The sequence below is a fragment of the Rhinolophus sinicus genome, chromosome 12, assembly GCF_057876585.1.
Source record: "Rhinolophus sinicus isolate RSI-liver-muscle chromosome 12, RSI-T2T, whole genome shotgun sequence".
NCBI classification, from domain to species: Eukaryota; Metazoa; Chordata; class Mammalia; order Chiroptera; family Rhinolophidae; genus Rhinolophus; species Rhinolophus sinicus.
In genome coordinates, this window is record NC_142512.1 from 15,002,228 (window position 1) to 15,022,094 (window position 19,867).

Consider the following 19,867-nt stretch of genomic DNA (forward strand, 5'->3'; position numbering starts at 1 on the left):
CTAGAGGGCTGACATCCTTCCTGGGGTCTGGTCTGTTTTAGGATAATGTTATCTCTGGAATCCACTTGACTGGACCACCATGGCCTAGGGCTTTATGTGTATTCTGGTGTATGGTCACCTGAAGATTAAGAAATTGCCCTTTCCAGGTTAGGATTCTGTTGATTAATTGGAATAACGAAGTATAGGTAGTCTTGAAAAAGGGGAAAAACCAGAGTTCTTTCATTAATCAGTGAGGGGAGAAACAAAGAGAAAGTAGCTGAATATCAGGGTGGATCTATCTGCCAACTGGCTAGGTTTAATTACAGGTGGCTAGATAGCAGGCTATGTGGTAAGTTAAATTGCAAACTAGCTAAGTCTAACTACAGTATTGATTCCCGAATAGTAAACTATTTTCCTGAGTTCTGTGAGCTATGTTAATAAATTATCGAACCTGAAGGGAGGGGCGTCATCGTAACCCCCAATTTATAGTCAGTTGTTCAGAATTACGGGAGGCTGAGGATTTAGGATTGCATCTGAAGTGGGGGCAGTCTTGTAGGATTAAGCTCACTCTGTGTATTTATTGTCAGAACTGATTAAATTGTAGAACACTCAGGTGGTGTCTGGGTAGTTGAAGAATTGGTTGCTATGGGGAAAAAATAACCCATAAATTTGGTGTAAGACGTGCTGGTAGTAAAAACAGCTAATAGCTGATGTCAGAAGTGAGATTTGCTAGACTGATACTGGCTCAGAAACAAGTGGTTTGGGAAGAGAAAGACTGAAAGGGTGGGAAATAAGGAACCTTTGGTTCTTGGGTGGTCACATGGTCACCATGATATGGAACAGCAGTTGTGCTGCAATCAGTTACTGCAAATAAAAGTTACAAATGTAATTTGGAATTGGATCCAACTCCCAGGAGTCGGTTCACTGGTAAGGAAATGCAAACTACTAAGAAAGAAGTGAAACATACAACCAACCCCTTGGTTATTATCTGTAATAACTAAAATGCAATTAAAAAATAGTTCTGGTTTGGATTTTGATACTAGACTAAGTTCAGATTTTGATCAGTCTAAGCTTTGGCCACTAGCCTCAAAGCTGTCCACAAAATGAAACATGATGCCGGGACAACAGAAAGTACCTCTAAAGGTCTTTGGTCACCAAGGAGGTAGTCAACGTGGGAGGAGGGCAAAACCAAGAAAGCACTGAAACCAGGAGATATAGTGTGAAGGAGCTGCTTCATTTAGTATCATCAGCTTCCTGAAGAACCTTTACTAAAATGGACTAATTTAGGAGCAATAGCTTTGGTGTTAAATGCTGCAGGGTAGAAGGGCATGTTTGGGTTAATACAGGACCTACAGATCCCTATTAAATAATCACAGCTGGCTGTAAACAATCCAGACACACAGGAGGTTATTCCTGAGACATATTCCTGAAGCTATCTAGGGCCTCACTAGGAGTCCCCTCATTAGCATAAAGGCAGGTAGGGTTGAAAGGGTCTTATTATAAATAACAAAAGATACTCCTCTCATCCCTATCACTTAAGATACTCCAAGGGTTTTAGAAGCACTTGTGCCAGGAAACTGGGACGAAGACCAAATATGTATTTTTATAATATGACAATATCACACACTCCCAGCTTTTTCCCAGAGTGTTTTAAAGCACGCCCCAGACAACAGCCCTCTCACTTATGTGCATCTATAACTAATAAGGGCTTTTAAAAAATATATAACTGTAACCAGAGGCCAAATGAGTCCGGGGCTCGTGTTGCCTGCGCCGCTCAGCCAATAGACTGACACAGGAGCTGGGCCGTGGAATAAGTGTTTATTATCAGCGCACCGGTGGTCCAAGAAGGCAGCGGGTTAGAAAAACTGTCCTACATTCTCAGACCGGCTGGGGGTATTTAAGGGAAAATCAAGGTACTCTCCCAGAGGCTGCATGACATCCCGCAGGTCTGTTCTCCTTTCATGATGCCTCCCTCTGTCGTTGGATCTCTTGTGGCACCAGTGGTCCGGGAACAGTGGGGGAGTAACCTGGGAAAATGTTAAGCAATAGAGTTTATAATTAGCAAACATCTACAAGGGTGATCTTCTAAGATAAGGAGAGGGAACACGGCATCCCTGAGGCATTCTGAGCTCAGCTACAGGGGTGTGAAGCCTACCTGGATGGGGGCAGGGCATCCCAGAGGTATTCTGAGTACAGGGGGGCCACCTGGGCCCTGCTTCAGAACCACCATGCCATTATCATACCCAGTAAAATTAATCATTATTCTGTAATATCTTATAATACCTAGTTCATATTTAAATTTCTTCAATTTCTCAAAGAAGTCTTTTACAGCTGGTTTGTTCCAATCAACAAATAAACAAGATCTACATATGACTTTTGGTTGTTTTGTCTCTTAAGTCGCTTATATTCTATAACAGACCAATCTCCCTTTTCTTCCTTCCTTTCTTCCTTTCTTTCTTTTCTTTCTTTCTTTCTTTCTTTCTTTCTTTCTTTCTTTCTTTCTTTCTTTCTTTCTTTCTTTCTTTCTTCCTTCCTTCCTTCCTTCCTTCCTTCCTTCCTTCCTTCCTTCCTTCCTTTCTTTCTTCCTTCCTTTCTTTTTTCAGTGGCAAAATTTTATTAAAAATTGAAATGGGGGACATCAGTTTATGGTTCCACATGTAAGGAGCTTAGAAGTTGCCATTCTGTCCTAACCAATCTCCCTTTTCTTTTGTATGCCACTGATTCAATAAGAAATTGAATTGTTTGTCCTAGAGAGTGTTCCTCATTATGGAACACTGATTACTTCCTCGGAGTGTTTTTTAATTTGTTCATTTATCATCTTTAGTTCCTGTAAACTGGTAGTTAGATCTAGATGACAAGGCTCTTTTAATGTGGTCCCTGCCAACCTCCACAGGCTGATCTCATGTCACTTCCCGCCCCCGCTCTGCCCTCCAGCCAGACGCCACTAAATGAATACACAACATTCTCTCATTGTGGAACTTCCCATTTTGCTCAACTAATGCTTTCGCAGCTTCCTGTCACTTCCTTAAAGAGGGAGGACTTTCTTGACCCCCTAGATGAGGGTAGAGCCCCTGCTAAGTCCTCCGGTAGCCTTGTAAATTCCCTACAGCCATAAAAGGGAAATCTAGGTCCCTGGTGGACAGAGGGGAAATGAAACTTTTCACCACTCGCTTGGCCAGAAAATAACCTTTCCCTAAATTCCTGCCATCTACTGCATAAAAGTATGAAAGGATATGATTCTCCCCGAGTAGCGGGATTACTAAAAATGTGTTTACTCATTTTGTTTAGCTGTACTGCTCATTTTCCCTCCATGAACACATAGTACGTTTGTAATAAAAATGTTTAATTCAGATAACGGTCCCTACCTCCATGAAGCTTACTTACAGTCCATAGCAGGGGTCCGTAACTATGGCCTCTGGCCAATTCCAGTCCCCTGCCTGTTTCCACATGGCCTGCAAGCTAAACAAAATCAAAAGAAGAATATTTCATGATGTGAAAATTATGTGAAATTCAAATCGCAGTGTTCATAAATGTGTATTGAAATAGACCCACAACCATCTTTTTGTGTATTTTATCTGTGGCTACTTTCATGATATAAACTGCAGGGTTTGAGCACTATACTTGTGACAGAAACCATATGGCCTGCAAAGCCTAAAATATTTATTAATACTAATAGGCCCTTCAGAGAAAAAGTTTGCTGACCCCTGGTCTAAGGCAAGATTTTCAAAATGCAGGTTAATGAGATTTTGTGTGGGTCATGAAGTCAATTTAGTGGGCCTTAAATAGCATTACTTTTTAAAACGAAATAGAATAGAATAAAAATATTAGGTATATCACATGTAGTAAGAGTAAATATCATTTTGTTGAAACATTTGTTTCTCTTGTATGTACAATATATGCTGATATGTGTGTATATATGTTGTATCATAATATAAAATTTATTTCTTACTGTAGGCCATGGTCAAAACATCTGAAAGTCACCAATGGAGGGAGGCTTGAAAGAAACAGAGAAGTAACAGGAAAACCACAGTACAGGGGCGGCTGGATGGCTCAGTTGTTTAGAGCGCGAGCACTTAACAACAAGGTTGCTGGTTCAATTCCCGCTATGGAATGGTGGGCTGCACCCCCTGCAACTAGATTTAAAACGATGACTGGACTTGGAGCTCAACTGTGCCCTCCACAACTAGACTGAAGGACAACGACTTGACTTGGAGCTGATGGGCCCTGGAAAATCACGCTGTTCCCCAACAAAAAAGAAAAGAAAAGAAAACCACAGCACAATGTGATTGGTGTGATAATAAGAGTTACAGACTCTTACAGACATAGAGGAGGCATTTAAGACACCTCTACAGTGTCAGGGAGGGCTTCCTGGAAGAAATGACATCTAAGCAGTGACCTGAAGAACAACTTAGCCAGGTAAAAAAGAAAAGAAAGAAGAGAATAAAAAGAATAATGGCATGTGCAAAAGGCCCTGGGGCAAAAGTGAGCAAGGCTCTGGGAAGAAACTACAAGAAGTTCAGTACGATTAGAGTTTAGAATGAAATGAGGGACTCCCTTACCCCCATCACTCTCTATCACATTACTCTTTTCTTTTCTTTTTTTCTTTCTTTTTCTTTTTCTTTTTTTGTTTTTTTAAAGATTTGATTGGGGAAGGAGAACAGGACTTCACTGGGGAACAGTGTGCACTTCCAGGACTTTTTTTTCCCCAAGTCAAGTTGTTGTCCCTTCAATCCTAGTTCAGCTTCATGTTGTTGTCCTTTCAGTGCTAGCCCTGGAGGGCGCAGCTCAGCTCCAGGTCCAGTCTCCGCCGCTAGTTTCAGGGGGCGCAGCCCACTATCCCTTGCGGGATTCGAGGAATCCAATTGGCAACCTTGTGGCCAAGAGCCCACTGGCCCATGTGGGAATCAAACCGGCAGCCTTCGGAGTCAGGAGCACGGAGCTCCAACTGCCGGAGCCACCGGGCCGGCCTCTTTTATTTTCTTTGAGCACTTGGCACAGTTATTTTATCTCATTCATTTACTTGTGTTTATTACTCCCTCCCCTTTCAACACACTAAAAAGTAAATTCCATGAAAGGGAAGACCTTGTCTGCCTTGTTTATAACTATGTCCTAGCACAATACCTAGGATATAATAGCCACTCAGCATTTACTAAAGGAATTTTAGAAAGAAATTCCTGCTCTACTGGGGTGGGGTGAAGGAAATAGACTATGAGAGGGTAAGACTTGAGGAAACAGATCAGCTAGGAGGTTTTGGTAATAATAATACAGGCAAGAGGTGATGGTGCCTTGATGTTGGAGTAAAAATGGATTCCAGAGCTAATGAGAAGGTAGAAATAACAAGTGGTGATCAATGAATAGATATTGGGGCAAGGGGAGGGCAGGGCAGGAGCTGAGAAATGAAGGATGACTCCCTGGTTCCTAGCTAGGGCAACTAGATAGAACAAGTGCCATCTGCCCACAGTGGAAAGAGGAGTGAAGGTACAGTAGTTGGAAGGGCGTGGGAAAGGTAATAAATTCAGGATGTAATTTGTTCAGTGTGAGATGTTTGTGGGGCCTCCTGGTGGAGATTCTGTTGATCTATGAGATGGAACACAACGAGGAGAGTGAATGAGAGCACCTGGAGAGAATGAGAAGAGGCCTTAAAACCAGAATCCTGGTGAAAGCCAAAATACCAGGATGGTCAGAGGAAGGGAGCGAGGAAGGAGAAGGAGAAATCCTGAGGGTAGCAGGAAAGCCAGGAGAGTTCAGAAACAAAAGAAAGGGTGGTCAGCTGTGTCAGATGCTGCTTAGGTCAGGTAAGATCAAGGTAAAGAAGTAACCCCTGTCTCTTTTCATGGATGGCTATATATTACTTTATTTTATAAATGTAGCATGCCCAATCGGGATATTTAGGCCGTTCTTAACTTTTCTCTATTATAAATGAAGGAGGAAGTAGCTGTCCCACTTGGAACCAAACCGAAATCCAAGATAGTCTGGGACTGCCTGGTGGGTGGGAGTTGATTTGCCTGAGATGCTTTGCATGGAGATGCTTTTCTGGTGAAGACAGGAGAAAGGCAGTTTGTAGGTACTCAGGTAGAAGTGTGGGATGAGGAAGGCAACATGAGTCTGTGTGGGGTGCTAGTCCCAACCCAGCCTTATGGACTCAGATCTGAGCCTGAAAGAGAGGAACCATAGGCAAAGGCCAACAGAGCCACTGTAAAGCCACCAGACACATAGAGCATAGCACCTGGATCCCAGGACACAAAGTCAAACTCAGAAGGGGCTTCCACTTCTTGGGAAGGTAAGTGAAAGGGAGGTACGTGAGAGGAAGGCTAATTGGAGGCAAAAATACAGAAAGTGTTCTCTAAGTGTAACATTGGGGGCACTGAGACTCCAACAAAAGAATGGCCCCAGCACATGATGACTGGCAGGTATGGAAGCTTTCACTTTCATATTAGGAGCATTACACAGGTGAGACAAGAGCCAGAAAGCCATAGGCTGTTACCATTTATGGCCCTGTTAGTACCCACATGCTAATGAGGCCATGAGTTTTGTTTAGTTTCCAAGTGTTAGGAGACTTTCCTGTTAACTTTCTGTTAATGATTTCTAGTTTGAGTCCATTGTGGTCAGAGGACACACTCTGCATGATTTCAATTCTTTTAAATATGTTGAGGTTTGTTTTATAGCCCAGTGTACAGTCTATCTTCGTATATGTTCTGTGGGTGTTTAAAAAGAACGTGCATTCTGCTATTGTTGGGTAAAGTGATCTATAAGTATCCACTATATCCTGTTGGTTGATGGTGTTGAGTTCTTCTATATCCTTGCTGATTTTCTAATTGTTGAATCAGTTGCTGAGAGGTAAGCCATGGGTTATGGATTTAGACAAATCTGGTCTGAACCCAAGCTGATTCAGATCCAGAACCCTGGAGAAACTCTTCTGAGATTCACTCAGTTGACATAAGTATGTAAAGTACAAAGAGCAAATATGCATACAGTGCTTACTCTGTGCCAGACTGTTTTAAGCACTATATATATATATATATATATATATATATATATATATATATATATATATATATATCTCACTTCAATCCTCACAATAAACCTACAAGTTAGGCATTACTACTACAACTACTACTACTACTACTATTTCTACTACTATTTTACAGATGAGAAAACCAAGGCACAGGGAGATAAACAACTTAACCAAGACTAAGTAGGGTAGCCTGGAAATAAACCCAGGTAATCTGGTTCCTGAATAATCTGGCTCCTTAACCTCTGTACCATACTGCTTCTTGGAAAATGACCCAATTTCCCAGGACAAATAAGAAAGACTTATTATGAAAGCCCTTTTTCCCTTGATGATTGGATGGGCAATCAGAAACACTTCCGTCAAGTTTTCTTTGAAATACATGGAAGGATTGAAGGGAGACCCACAGAGATAGATTCATGAGCCCCTGGTAAGATGACTACTTCCCTGTCCTGACACTGCCCATCTCACCACTACAATGAGAAGTAGAATGATGAAAGCCAAGGCTTAGAAATGAATACAATACCATTAGTCACGTGTGGCTATTGAACACAAGAAATGTGGCAAGTCTGATATGAGATGTGACTCAAGTGTAAAATAAAAACCAGATTTTGAAGACTTAATATGAAGAAAAGAATGTAAAATATCCCACTAATAACTTTTATATTGATTACATGTTGAAATTATAACGTTGTAGATGCATTAGGTTAAATAAAATATACTCTTAAAATTAAAAAAAAAAGAAAAAAGACAAGGCCTACGGGGTCAGACAGCCTGAGTCTAAATCCAGGCTCCCCACTTACTAGCTTCATGACTTTGGGAAAGTTATCCAACCTCTGTGTCTATTCCCTACCTGTAAAATGGGGATAGTAATAAGGTTGTTGTGAGGATGAAGGAAATGAATAAATGTAAAAGCTTAGAAGAGTCTTCAGCATAGTTTAATAGATGTTATATGTTGTTATTTTTTATCATTACAAACTGCCTATGAGACCAATCCCAAAACAGAGACTATAACTAATACTAACTTCTTGCCTTTCACAAAGGGAAGAGCATGCCTTACATTCCTATTCATTGGAGGCACCCTTGCCAGAAGTCTACAGTTGCCAGGGCATCCATTGTCATGTTGACTTATTCCCAAATGACATTGTTCCCTCCTCTTGGGTTCAGTCTCCTACTTCTTCCCCACACTGCCCCAAATCCTTTCACTGGACCCTCTGGAACAAAATCCCCAAATCATCACCTCTTCTCTCAGTTTCCCTTTGTCTTCTTGCTCTCATAAAAACTTGGCTGTCCTCTGAAGTCACTGCTCCCTGGCAAACCTTTGAGGAGGTAGTTTTTTTCTCCCACACTCCACATACCCTGAGGTGAGGCACGTGTCTTTCTTACTCACTTTGCTGTTTCCGAAAGCTTTCTCTTCCCTTCAAAACCTCAGCCTCTTTGAAGCACATGCCAATAGACAATATACCACCCATTACCCATCCTTGTTGCAATCACTTTTCACCATCAACCAACTTCATCAAAGGCTTAAACATTTGGCTTATGTTGACTTCTCCATTAATCATTTCATTCATGTAGTCTAAGACAACCCACTTAGACAACCCATCCAACACCCCAACTTCTCAGTGCCTTGTCCTCTGCAATCTAGTATAATCTCTTCCACCTCACCTCAGCCACATACTCCCACAGCCAAACCCTAGTACCCTGTTATTATCAGTAACTGCACCATTTCCAATATCCTGATTTCAAGCATCCATCTTTCCAGTCTACGCTCTGGTACCCTCAGTTCAACAATCCTTCAACGCTTCAGGCTCTTTAGTCCATTGACCAGTCCACATTTTTATTGTCCACACCCTCTTCATGTCTTCACATTCCATCTCAGCCAGTTTAGATCCAATTGTTCATTACTATAATCATTCCTTTGCACACACTCTTAATTCTCTTGTCCTTCTTCCTCCATCTTACTTGCAAAACTGAAAGCATGATTAAACCAAACTTACAAACAATGAGACTTTCCCTGAGCTACTGAGCATAGCTGGAGATAAACAACTATGCTGACAGATCTCACTTTGAATTTATAATGAGAAGTCACAAGTAGGCTCTTAGTACTGCCCAACAATCCCACTGTGTCCCTATGCAATTCTCTTTCCTACTCTCTGACATGATGACTTCATACCCCTTCTCTCCTCAAATGGCAACCACCTCCCATCCTCAGCTAATGATCTTAATTTTTATTTTATAGAGAAAAGAGAAATAACCAGAGAAGAACTTCCTCATCTTTCCGCCAGTGATTCTTACGTCTATTCCCTGCAAGTTCCTTTTTTTTTCTATTGTTTTTAGGTCTTTTGTGTTGAATGTGTTCCTCAAATGTCTAGACATCCTTTCTTCCCCGTTCACATCCTCACCACTCCAATGAAAGCACCTTTGTTGAGATAATAGCAAATCACACAGACAGTACTCACCCTCTTAGCAGTGTTTAATGAAGTTGTCACTTCCTCCCTGAAATACTATCTTGGCCTGGAGAACAGTACACTCTCCAGGTTTTCCTCCTACCTTGCCAGGGGATCACTTGCTGGCTTCTCTTACCAGTTTCTCTATGTCTACCCTTTTCTCTGACTACACTCACTCTCCCACTCCTGCCTCATACGCCATCTTCCCTGTGCTTCCTCATGTTCATAAATGAGGAACATGATGGTTCCTCATGCCATCACTGGGTCCAAATCTTAGGGTTTGCCCGTACATGCAGACCCTCAGCAGGTCTCAACGTCTCTATCTTCAAACTGTATCTCCTATCTGATCACTCTTCACCGTCGCTACCACTATCCCTCACCTCAGCTGCTGCAATAACCTCCTTACTGATCTCCCAACTTCTGTCTTGCCCTTCTACGATCCATTCTCCTCATAACAAAAGATAACAGTATACCAGATCATGTCAACCACTGCTCCAAACTCTCTCCAGTTGGCTTCCCCATGACAACTATGACAACACTCAAACTCTTAGCATGACCAATATGGATTAGAGCCCTACATCACCTCTCCACTCTTTTGTACTCACTCACCATGCTCTAACCACTCAGTCATTCTTTGTGAGCCTACAGCAGGCCAAGCTCATTCCCTCAGCCTTTGCACTTGCTATTGCCTTCACTGAAACACTCTTCCTCTTAAATCTCACTTCCTGAACGTCACTCCTCAGAAACACCTTCCCTGACCTCCTGAGCTAAAATAGACCTCAATATCTGTAAGTCTATCTTCTTACTTTGTTTTGTCTTCTTAACACTTATTACCACCTAAAGTTGTGTATTGATTTGTTTATTTATTTGTCAACCTCTCCTAACTGAATCCCCAGCATGTTGAACAATGCCTGGTATAAAGTAAGTACTCAGTAAATCTTTGGGGTGGTAGGTTTTCTCAGTGGTTAGAGCACGGTGCTCATAACACCAAGCTCACCGGTTAGATTTCCCACATGGGCCAGTGAGCTGCGCCCTCCACAACTAGAATGAAAACAACGTCTTGACAAGGAGCTGATGGGTCCTGGAAAAACACATTGTTTCCCAATATTCCCCAATAAAAAAATTTAAAAAATAAAATAAAATAAATCTTTGTTGTATGAAAGAAAGAAACGGAAAAAGGGAAGAAAGAGAGAAATAACAAGCAGATATGCAAAAAGCCTCGGAAAACTGGTTTTGTCTAAAGCCAGCTTAAATATCAGCTCTTCCCTCTGCATATTTTATCAGTTGTGTTGATCGCGCAGCACAGCAATGACAAGCACAGGAATTAGAGTTTGACAGGCCTGATTACAAGTCCCAGATTGACTAGTTTTAGCTGGGTGGTCTTAAGGAGGTTAGTTCATCTGTCTGGGCCTCATACACTCACTCACTCAGCAAGTATTCACTGAGTGCCTACTTTGTAACAGGGCCACTAAGCTATGCCTGTTGTGAGAATTATATAGGGTAATATATGCTAACTCTCTAACACCAAGCCTGGCTAATCATTAAGTACTCAATAATCTGGTGTTATTTATGCCCATTTTTCAAGTTCTGCCAGGATACATTCTCATTGTCTGCTTATAATCATCTACGTTTGCAATTTGGATGTTCTTGTCGATCGAAGAATTATTTAGGACTGTTTTGGGGGTTTTAAGAGGTTGGGTTTTGTTACTTAAACATTTGTGAATTTCTGGTTTATTGTATTGTGGTCAGAGAATGTGACCAGTGCAATTTCAGGTTTGGGGAATTTGGTATTTCTTTTAGAGCCTAATATTGGACCAATATTTGTAAATGTGTTATTGGCATTGAAAAAGGTGTGTTCTCCATTTATGAGATACAAAGTTCAACAAATATCATTTGAATGCAAGCTCTAGGAGGGAGACTTTATAGTCACTGCTGTATTCCTGGTATCCACCAAAAGGGCCTGGCACACATCACAGACATTCAATAAATATTTGTTGAATGACTGGCTAATTAATCAATCAATCTTATGCTCATTTAGATTCTCAATAGCTCTGTATATTTTTTCTTATTTCATCTGCCAAAGACAGATGAGTTATGTTATAGTTTCCCACTACTATTATATTTCTGAGAGTTTCCCTGTGTATTTATAACTGTTTTGGCTTCACATATTTTAATACAATATGATTTACTACCTGAAGGTTTATGGCTGTTATATCACCACTGTAAATATACTCTATGTCAATATAAAGTGATTGTTTAACAAAACATTATCTATACAATATGGTTTAATTTTATTATGCATTCTTTTTTTTTAAATAACACATAATAATGAAATTCAAAAGATACAAAGTGAAAAGTAATTTCCCTTCCTGTCTTTTCTCCCATCACCCCATTCCCCTCTTCTGAGGCAACCAATGTTAACCGAATTTTGCTGATTAGCTCAATCTGAAAACTTTAATTTTTTCATAGAGTTTAAAATATTTACATGAATTGTTCTGAATCATATATTTAATATAATTAGTCATCTTATTTTATGCTTTCTGTGTTTTATGCTTCCTTGATGCTTTATCTTCTGCTATGTGGATTGTTTTCTTCCATTTTATCTTCTTTGGTGTTTGGAAGACATATACCCCATCTTTTAATTTCTCCAATGTTTTCCTTTAACATTTCAAAACTATACTTAACTTGTATTTCCTGACTTGGAGTCAGGAGTAAAACAACATGCTATGAATCTACCCAATTAAATCCAGAAGTTAGGCATATCCCTTTTTCCCCCTCCTCAGATAATATTGATTAAATTAGGGGGGTACAGATATAGATTATTATAGTTCTAATCTGGCCCTATGGTTGTAAGGAAGATTTATCCACCTATTATGGGCTCAGCTGTGGCTCCCCAAAATTCCTATGTTGAAGTCCTAACCCCTAGTACCTCAGAATGTGACTGTATTTGGAGATAAGGCCTTTAAATAAACTAAAGGGAGGTCAGTACAGTGGGCCCTAATCCAAAATGACTGGTGTCCTTAGAAAAAGAGGAAATTTGAACACAGACATGTACAGAGGGAAGATCACGTGAAGACACAAGGAGAAGGAAGCTCTCTATCTATAAGCTGAAGAAACCAACCCTGCTGACATCTCAATCTCGGCCTTCTGGCCTCCAGAACTGTGAGAATATATTTCTTTTGTTTAAGCCACCCAGTCCATATGGTGGCAGTCCTAGTAAACTAATACATCCCCCAAAATATCTCAAAGAAAAGGGACCATGTGGCAAGCCCCCTCTCATCTTTCCGCAGGGTGTCTCTAATGACACCCTAGAGAGGAAACTATGGAGAGAACAGAGCATCATGTGCTCCCTGCTGGGCTACCATTTGCTGGTAGTTCTTCCTTGATACTTGGTGGTCCCTAATGAGGACATAGTGACTAATGCCTCTTAGATGACATTGACCAGAGAGTGCTCTCCCATGCTCAGGATTCCTCCTTGCTAGCCCCTCCTAAAGTGAATATACACTACATTAATAAGGAATTAAGCAGTCTTGACTGCAACGTTTAGATATCTTCTCCTGGGGGTAATGAGGAGAGACACTGAGCAAGGAGTCCTGCTCTAGCAACTTTGTTCCTTGCACCGCAGCCAATATTGTGACTCACTCGTAGATAATCACAGATGGTTCCCTATTCCTGATTCTCCACCTTTGCCTATAATCCTCTCTTAATCTTGCTGAGTTGGTACACTTTTCTCAGGAAACACAACCCCTTCCTGCCTATGGAAAAAACCTATTTCCATACCTTGTTGGACCTTGCAAATATTACAGTCAAATGCATTCATCCCCCTCACCCCCGCTTCTGGTATCTCAGTATCTACTCACCACAAACATATAGTAAAATGTGAGGGGGGACAGTCAGCTCTGATCCCATGGTCTCCATTGGTCTCAGCTGTGACAGGGAAGAGGAGAGAAATGTTGAGGGGTTATATTCACAAGTTTTCTACTGAAAAATCTGAATTCAAACACTCTTCATCACCTGAGAATTACTTCCCTTCTAAAGACTCCATCTGGTCCTCATTTGGACCTTACTTCTCGGGAGATGATAACCCAGGCCTTCCCGTGCTAGGAGAGCATTCCACCCCCACCGCCACCCAAGGTTACATTACAAAATAGCCTTAATGACAATTCACGGGGTGCTCTAAAAAGCTTCTTTCTTATCCCTGGGTCTCCCTTCACATTTTTCACTTCCATGCTTTTGACTTCCTCACTTCAGGAAACAAAATCACTGTCCATTCAGTTACCCAAGCCCAAGATTTAGAAACCATCGTTGGTTTCATTTTTTCTTTCCATTACCTCCACATTCAATGTATCAGTAACCCAGTGCCCTCCCTACACATCCCCCTGGTCCACACCTACATAATTTCTCACCTGAACCACTGTGATAGTCCCTAACACCTGGTCTCCCTGCTTCTACCCTTCCCCTCTACAATCCACTCTCTAGATACTACCAGAACAGTCTTTTAAAAAATAAATAAAATCATGTCACTCCCTTGTTTAAAACCCCCCAAAAGTTTCAAAAGGCTCTATATGATCTAACCCTTGCCTACCCCTCTGCCCTCATCTTGGACCTCTCTCCCCCACCCTAATCACACTGGCTTCCTCTTAGTCCCTTAATGCAACTCTTCTCTCCCAGAGCCTTTACCTATTCTCTCAACCCAGAACATGCTCTGCCTCCAGCTCACCACATGGCTCTCTCCTCCTGGTTTTCGGGCCTCCTCTAAGAGGCTCCCCTCCTAAGTGGAGGCAGCAGAGCGTCATGGTCAAGAGCACAGATCCTGGAGCCAAACTGCCTGGATTTGTATCTAGGCACTTCCAGTTTCCTCATCTGCAAAACAGGGATGAAAATAATCATTCCAATTCCTCATAGGTTTGTTATGAGAATTATGGGAGTTAATACAGGTTAAATACTTAGAACAGAGCCTGGCATACAGGTTAGCCATTATTATTATGTTTGTTGTTGTTGTTATCCTGCAGGCCCACTAATACCATTTGTAAGGCCCAGGATAGTGGCTCAAATGGAGACCCACACATACCATAAATCTGAATATTTTAATGTATTTTGATCAAGCTATGCCCAAGGCCTGGCCCACAGTCACATCATAGCCTGCTCACCTCCGCACAGTCCAGAGGCTAACGGAGCCAAACTCTTCCTTGAATAACAACTGCCACCTGCAAGCCTGAGGGTTAACCTAGAACGGTTGGGCAGGGTGAGCTGATGCTGCTTAGACCCCTATGTGGTAGATGAGACCCACCTACTGACACACACACACACCTGCAGACTCAGCCTCCCATCCACTTCAGTTGACACACTGCTCTCTCATAATTCCTATTTGCTCAGTCAGTTACTGAACTTTCCAAAACTTCCTACCAAGGCCAAAAGAGGGAGAAAGGACTTTGCGTTTCAGTATTTGTGATATGCAGGGCTCCCCACAGCCTTGCTACCCATAGTGCAGTCCTTAGAACAGGAGCATCAGCTATCAGCTGGGAGCGTGTTAGAAACACATCCTCTCTGGTCCCGTATCAGCCCTCCTGAATTCTAATCTGCTCCTAACAGATCCCCAGGAGATACGTATGAAGGTAAAGTGAGAAGCACTGAACTAAGCAGAGAACCAGGTGGGGGCCCCTCTTGCCCATGTGTCAGTGTGGTTCTGACTCCCCAACCACTGAATCTAGACTGGCCGCCCTCCCAGTCACTCTCTATCACATCCTCCTGTTTATTTCCTTCATAAAATTTAGTAAAGTTTCTAATTCCTAGTTGATTGCGTGTCTCCCCAAACTGTAATATGAACTATAATACAGGGAGGAACCCTGTCAAATTTAGTGCTGCATCCACTGGGTCCAGAACTGGGCCTATAAAGAGAGGGTACTCAGTACTGAATTCACTAAATCTAATACACCTTCAATTGTAACACACACTATTTTTTTATGTACCACAAAGAAAAAAATGCTGCCAGTGAAATTATAACACACTGCTTTCTTAACACTTAAAGTTTTTATTTTATGCTAATTAAAAGCGCTTTCAGACCCTTTAAAAAATTATTCTGGTACATACATGAAAAGAACACTCTAAATAAAATAAGCTAGTTAAAATATTCCAAGTTTCTTAGGGTTTGACTCTTCTGAATCACTTTCTGACTGAGTTATCAATGTCTGTGCTTTCCCACACAATACTGTCCTCCATGCCATCAAGGGCACTGGCGATAGATACAGCATTTCTCAGGAGTGTACCACTATTGTCTCCAAGATTTTCTCCCACATTGCTGGTACTTTCTTGTTTTTACCAGATGGGGTCAACAGAATTGACCTCTTCCCTCATGTCAAATTTTGTCCCACTATTTTGTGTCCGTGACTTCCTAAATACATCATTAGCTTTTTGTCTCAATTTTAAAACACAACGTAATTTTTTGGAGATTTTTAAAAAATTGAGTGTAATGACGAGTGGGGAAAAGATGGAAGAGGGACACACGCTAGAATGGGGCTAATTAGCCTATTTAGCAATATCTAATCAATTTATTTAGTAATATACAATAGCAAAAGACAAAGGCAATGAATAGAATGTGCTAATGACAGAAAATAAGGGTGGTTAAGACTAAACTATATACATTGATAACGATGTCATGTCAAAGGAGTATACATACATATAAGTTTAAGAGATCTCAACATATGTTTACTATTGATCAAAGATCACTTGGCTAAATATACAAATGACATCAGTAAGGAGTATCCAAAAGCAATAATAAACTTTATAGGATAGTAACTATTACAGTAGATGTCAAAAGCTCACCGAACTGGGGGAGAACAGCACTGGAAAAGTCATGAACCAAAATCTTGTCAGGTCTGTAGCTGAGAGAAACTCAGGCGCCTCCCACACCACTGTTTGTTAGTTCCCAAGGATGCTGCTGCTGCTGCTGTTGTTGTTGTTGTTAGAAGTCAAGGCGTCCTGTAATGCTATAAGCTGCAAGCTGCATGTAATTTTCAAGGTGTTAATCTGAAGAATGTTGCTGTTGTCGTTGCTATTATTGTTGTTAGAAGTTAGGATGTCTTCTGATGCTGTAAGCTGCAAGCTGCATACGAGTTTTCAAGATGCTAACAAGTTCTCAAGAAGGCTAACGGTGGGGAACAACACTGGAGAGGCCGGGAACCAGCTGGCCCTCACTGGGTTAGCGGCTGGAAGCCAGGATATCCCCTGGTGTTGTGAGCTGCATGTTGCTGGAAGTCTTCAAAATGATGAAAAATCACCAATGACAAATGACCAAATGACGAAATAATAATAATAATTACACTGCCAACTGAGGTCAGTCTTATATATTTTCTCAGATGTACCTTAGAGTCAAGTTCTTTGTTCCTGCTTCTCCCTCGGGGAATGGCCAGTTCCAGGAGGGTCTGGCTGTTACTGATATGAATGTTGCCCATCCAGCCAGAGGGCCAATTCATCCGGATAAGCAATTTCTACTGTTCCTGCTTGGGACCATCAGCCCAAGGTCTTCCAAAGCCTGGCACGTGCCTGTCACGTCGTCCTGATATAACTTAGCTACTTCTTCACTTCATCTGCTGATGTGGGCGAAACAGACAGAACAAAAAGGAAATTCTCTCGACCCCCCGATCAAGAATTTCTTTAACCCTAAGTTAACCATCATTTCACAACATGGACAGAACAACAAACATCATCTCATAGCTTCTCTACTTGAGAGAATGAGACTAAACAGAAAACCTCATCTCATGTCTCCCCTGCTCGGGAGAATGAGACCAAAGGGGGAATTTACTCAACCCCTGATCACAGTACAGAAATCACCTCACATACAGGAACAGATTAAAAACTAACAGACAAAAGCTCACATCAACCAATGAAGGCAAATTTTCTTCAACATCTTCCCTACAATTCAGCTTCAAAATTTGTATTCATTGGTAATCACATGTAATCTCTTACATGAGAGAACAAAGAGTCAACAGACAAAACTTAACCATCACCTCGCATGAGATCTCTCATGTGAGGGAACAAAAAGCAAACAGACAAAAGCTCATATTATCCAATGAAGGCAAATTTTCCTCAACATCTATCCTACATTGAGTTATAATTGACACATAATATTGCATAGGTTTTAAGTGTACAATATAATGATTTGATATATGTATACATTGAAAAATGATACCACAGTAAGTTTAGTTAACATCCATCAATTCACATAATTATAAATTTTTTTTCTTGTGATGAGAACTTTTAAAATCTACTTTCTTAGGTTGGAGACTTTTTTTTTTAAATAGACTTTTTTAGAGCAGTTTTAGGGTCACAGCAAAATTGAGTAGAAAGTACAAAGAGTTCTGGATACCCCCTGCCTCACACACCCACAGACTCTTCCGCTATCAACATCCCCTACCAGAGTGGTACATTTGTTATTATCAATGAACCTACATGGACATCATTATCACCTAAAGTCCATAGTTTACATTAGGGTTCACTCTTGGTGTTGTACGTTCCATGGTTTTTTTTAATTTAATTTTTTATTGGGGAATATTGGGGAACAGTGTGCTTCTCCACGGCCCATCAGCTCCAAGCCATTGTCCTTCAATCTTAGTTGCAGGGGGCGCAGCCCACCATCCCATGAGGGAATTGACCTGGCAACTTTGTTGTTGAGAGCTCACACTCTAACCAACTGAGCCATCCAGCCGCCCCCATTCTATGGGTTTTGACAAATATATAGTGACTCTGTGTTCTGCCCATTCATCCCTGCCCTAGGCCCCCAACCCCTGGAAATCACTGACCTTTTTACTGTCTCCAGAGTTTTGCCTTTTAAGAATATCATATAGTTGGAATCACATAGTGTGTAGCCTTTTCAGATTGGCTTCTTTTCACCTAATAATGCATTTAAGTTTCCACTCTGTCTTTTCATGATTTGAGAGCTCATTTCTTTTTAGTGTTGAACAACATTTTATTGTCTAAAATTAACTGTCTGTACCACAGTTTATTTCCCCTTCACCTAATAAGGACATCTTAGTTGCTTCTAACTATTGGCAATCAAAAACAAAGCTTCTATAAACATCTGTGTGCAAGGTTTTTGTGTAGACATGTTTTCAACTCATTTGGGTAAACACCTAGAAGCACAATTGCTACATCATATGGCAAGAGTATGTTTAGTTTTATAAGAAATTGCCAAACCTTCCAAAGTGGTTGTGCCATTTTTCATTTTCATCAGCGATGAATGAGAGTTCCTGTTGTTCCACATCTTCATTAGTATTTGATTTTTGTCAGTGTTTTTGGATTTTGGCCATTCTAACAGGCATGCTCGTATAATGGTATCTCATTTGTATAAGGAAATCTGAATTCCCCCAATGAAATATGATGTTGAGCATCTTTCCAGATGCTTATTTGCCATCTATATATCTTCTTTGGTGACGTGTCTATTCAATTCTTTTGCACAATATTTTAATGAGGTTGTTGTTTTTTTCTTACTGTTAAGTTTTAAGAGTTCTTTGTATGTTTTGGATAATAATCCTTTATCAAGATATGTCTTTTGCAAATATTTTCTCCCAGTCTGTGGCTTGTCTTCTCATTCTCTTGACAATGTCTTTCACAGAGCAGAAGTTTTTAATTTTAATTAAGTCCAGCATATCAATTATTTTTTCATGGATCAGGCCTGAAACTTAGTTCTGCCTTTGGACATTTTGATTACCTGAACCAATAAATTCACTTTTTGTTTTGGTAGAGTTGGGTTTCCTGATAAATTTCCTTAAAATGGACTCTGGGCATGGCAGGCAAAAAAATGATTGACATCTTTACTACTATTAATATAATTTTTAGAATTTACATTATATATTTTCTCTTTAAAAGGAGTTTTTGAAACTCACATTCAATTTCATAGCCAGATGTATAAAAGTTATTTATAGTTATTCCAAGACTTCCCCATTGTGGAGTTTTTATATTACTTCATCTCTTAGCGAGTTAAAAAACACACAAATAAAAAACAAAAAAGGAGAAGAAGGAGACAGTGGTATTTCCAAACCCCAGTATTCTCAGAAATACAATTCTGTTGCTCTTCACACACAAAAAGTAACTTAAATGCATACACAATAATTGAGTCATAGCTTTTTTTTTTTTCTTTCATAACTGTAGATGTTGCTCATTTGTCTTCTGCTGTTTCATACTGCAAAATAGTCTCAGGCCAGACAGACTTTTGTTCCTTTCTAGGTAGCCTTTGAATTCTACTGAGATATATCTTTTAATTCACATATTTTGTCAGGATGAATCTTGGTTCAGTTCACTTTTAATATTTTACTTGGGATATTTTAAATATTTTACTTGAATTAGTAGACCAACCTGCTAACTCAAGCGGATCTATGCCCAGGGAAGCTTCTTCTAGGACAGATTTGTTAACTGTTGCATCACTTCTACTAGTTCC

The 19,867-nt window shown here is 40.6% G+C and overlaps 1 long non-coding RNA gene across 2 annotated transcripts; it reads right to left on the reverse strand.

Annotated features, from left to right (window-relative positions):
• Positions 1-1,778: 1,778 nt before the first annotated feature.
• On the reverse strand, positions 1,779-16,996 carry LOC109436493 (uncharacterized). 2 transcript variants are annotated; one of them, XR_002136118.3, is made up of 5 exons: positions 16,258-16,996; positions 14,116-14,298; positions 13,296-13,362; positions 3,364-3,438; positions 1,779-2,006 (listed from the first exon to the last, which is right to left on the reverse strand). It is a non-coding gene; the product is annotated as an uncharacterized LOC109436493 (long non-coding RNA). The 2 variants fall into 2 exon arrangements; XR_002136119.3 differs by having other exon boundaries at positions 14,156-14,298; positions 16,258-16,983.
• Between the last annotated feature and the right edge of the window lie 2,871 nt (positions 16,997-19,867).